The sequence below is a fragment of the Scyliorhinus torazame genome, chromosome 11 (assembly GCF_047496885.1).
Source record: "Scyliorhinus torazame isolate Kashiwa2021f chromosome 11, sScyTor2.1, whole genome shotgun sequence".
NCBI lineage: Eukaryota > Metazoa > Chordata > Chondrichthyes > Carcharhiniformes > Scyliorhinidae > Scyliorhinus > Scyliorhinus torazame.
This window is the reverse complement of record NC_092717.1, coordinates 12579923-12583197: the sequence shown is the minus strand read 5'-3', so window position 1 is coordinate 12583197 and position 3275 is coordinate 12579923.

The following is a 3275-nucleotide window of genomic DNA, read 5'->3' as shown; positions in this document are numbered from 1 at the left end:
CTGGGATCGATCTACCAACCATGCAGGGGCAGCACGGTGGCACAGTGGTTAGCACTGCAGTCTCACGGCGCCGAGGTCCCAGGTTCGATCCCGGCCCTGGGTCACTGTCCGTGTGGAGTTTGCCCATTCTCCCCGTGTCTGCGTCGGTTTCGCCCCCACAACCCAAAGATGTGCAGGGTAGGTGGATTGGCCACGCTAAATTGCTCCTTAATTGGAAAAAATGAATTGAGTACACAAATTGTTTTTAAAACATGCAAATTTAAGAAGAGCCTGTCATTTGCGAACGTAGCCAATTATGCAACCTTATCTAAAAATGATTGTCAGGGGAGGTGGTGATGTCTTGGTATTGTCACTGGACTAATATTCCCAAACAGGTGCCGGAATGTGGCGACTAGGGGCTTTTCACAGTAACTTCATTGTAGTGTTAATGTCAGCCTACTTGTGACAATAAAGATTATTATAATTATTAAACACCCAGGGCCATGCTCTGGGGTCCTTGGTTCGAAGCCCACTGTGGCAGATGGTGGAATTTGAATTCAATAAAATTCTGGAATTAAAAGTCGAATGATGACCATGAGACGCATCGCCGATTGTTGTAAAAAAAACAATCTGGTTCACTAATGTCCCTTTTGGGGAAGAAATCTGCCGTTCTTACATGGTCTGGCCTACATGTGACTCCAGACCCGCAACCTGCCCTCTGGACGAGGGCAATTAGTGCTGGCCTAGCTAGCGATGCCCACATTCGATGAACGAATATTTTTAACAAAAACACCTCTCCAAGCTGGACCCACACTTACAGCAAGATATCAAAGGGAGCTTGAGTGTAGGATTGTGAAGTGTGGTTATCTTCTCCTTAAAGCTTACTATCGACGGTAACTGTATTTCAAGGAACAGAAACCAGAAGAGAATTTAAAGGGAAATGGTGGGGTAGTGCCAGTGTCATTGGGCTAGTAAATCAAAGGCCCAAGGTTAATGATTGTGGGTCCAAATCCCACAATGGCAGAATTTGAATTTAATTAATAAATGGTGAAACCATTGTCGATTGTCACAAAAACCTCTCTGGTTCACTAATGTATCTTTAGGGAAGGGAATCTGCCGTCCTTACCCGGTCTGGCCTACATTTGACTTCAGGCCCACAGCAATGGGGTCGATTCTTAATTCCCCAACCCCCTCTCTGAAATAGCCTTGCAACCACTTTGTTCAAGGGACAATTAGGGATGGGCAACAATGGGCAACAAATGCTGACCTTGCCAGCGAAGGCCACGTCCCATGAGAGAAAAAAAAGACGAGTCAGAAATAGCTAATTTGTTGCAAGGCCCCTCCTCATTAGTCTGTTAAAGTGATTCAGGAATAATGCTGGAGAAACTCAGCTGGTCTGGCAGCATCTGTGGAGAGAGAAACAGGATTAACGCTTCGATTGTGTATGACATATTTGAATGCAAAATTTCCTTTTGGGAGTAGGTTTGGAGAAATCAGGGAAATCTCCATCCCGCCCCTCAATTCCCAGGATAGGTTTAACATTCTTACGTATACCTAAAGCCGGCGTTAGTTTGGAAGAGACTGTCAACAGACAGTGGCTTCACAGCGCCAGGGTCCCAGGTTCGATTCCCCGCTGGGTCACTGTCTGTGCGGAGTCTGCACATTCTCCCCCGTGTGTGCGTGGGTTTCCTCCGGGTGCTCCGGTTTCCTCCCACAGTCCAAAGACGTGCAGGTTAGGTGGATTGGCCATGATAAATTGCTCCTTAGTGTCCAAAAAAGGCTAGGAGGGGTTATTGGGTTACGGGGAGAAGAAGAAAGAAGAAAATCGCTTATTGTCACAAGTAGGCTTCAAATGGAGTTACTGTGAAAAGCCCCTAGTCGCCACATTCCGGCGCCTGTTCGGGGAGGCTGGTACAGGAATTGACCCCGCGCTGCTGGCCTTGTTCTGCTTTACAAGCCAGCTGTTTAGCCCACTGTGCTAAACCAGGTAGGGTGGCAGTGAGGGTGTAAGTGGGTTGGTGCAGACTTGATGGGCTGAATGGCCTCCTTCTGCACTGTATGTTCTATACATTCTTTGACATTCTTAACCGGCCGTTTCTTTGGCAGCTTTAAATTGGAACTCTGGGACGAATCGAGGAGTGACTCTCTTCACAGGAATGGTAACACTGGCGTGACATCACATGACCGTCTTCCCTCTCCCCTAGCCCCTGCCTTCGGTCACCTGGCATGTCCGTCAATCTCGCCGCTCTCCCGTGCCAACTGGAAAGCAAACACGCCTCTTCGCCGTCTGGTTAGATGATTCAGCGTGGAATCGAAGCCGAGGAGGACAAGAGGAGGAGCAAACCGGAGAGAAACACCTGAAAAAGCCAGGCACGTTCCACAATCCCAGGGCTTCCCAGTGCGATTTATGCCCAATGAAATATTCTTTGAAGTGTAGTCACTGCTGCAATGTAGGAAATATCGCGGCCAATTTGTCACAGCAAACCGCAACAAATAGCAAAGTGATAATGATCCTATAACCTATAACCGATCAGCGGGCCGGCCTCTCTGGCTGGGGGCCTCCCTTCCTACGCGCCGGCCCCTGTAGCCCTGCACCATGTTGCGTCGGGCCGGCACGTTGAAGGAGGCCACTGCGCATGCGCAGATCCCGCGGCTCACAGATCACGCCGGGATCGGCAGCTGGAGTGGCGTGAACCGCTCCAGCGCTGTGCTGGCCCCCTGTAGGGGCCAGAATTAGTCCTGGCAGCGGCCCGTTCACGCCATTGTAAAACACGACGGCGTTTACGACGGCGTGGACACTCTGCCGTGGGATTAGAGAATCCCGCCCAAAGTATTTGCAAGGTTATGGGGTTAGATCATGGGGAGCGGGATGAATTGAAAAGATTTTCTGAAGAGCTGGCACAAGCACAATAGGCCAAATAGCCTCTTTCTGTGCTGTATAATTCTATATCCATCATCCTCCTTTTGTCTCATTAAGCTGCTTTTCGAAAATTAGCATCAATGTTCAAAATTTGTACCCATTTGTGATCTCAGTTGTCCTGTCACTGAGTAGCAATCAGCACAGGCTGTCTGGGGGCCTGCCCGCTAGGCCGTGCTCCTGCACCCCTCATCATCCAGCTGCAGAATGATATCCAACGGGGCCCCAGGATGGGCTAAACGGTGACAGGGCTGGGATTGACCCCGAGCTCGTCCCGATCCACATGCCTTGAATTTACCCACAGCGCCATGGATTGGAAAAGAGGGGAGGAGAAAATGGGCGGGGGGGGGGGGGGGGGGGGAGTGGAATTGGAACAGAT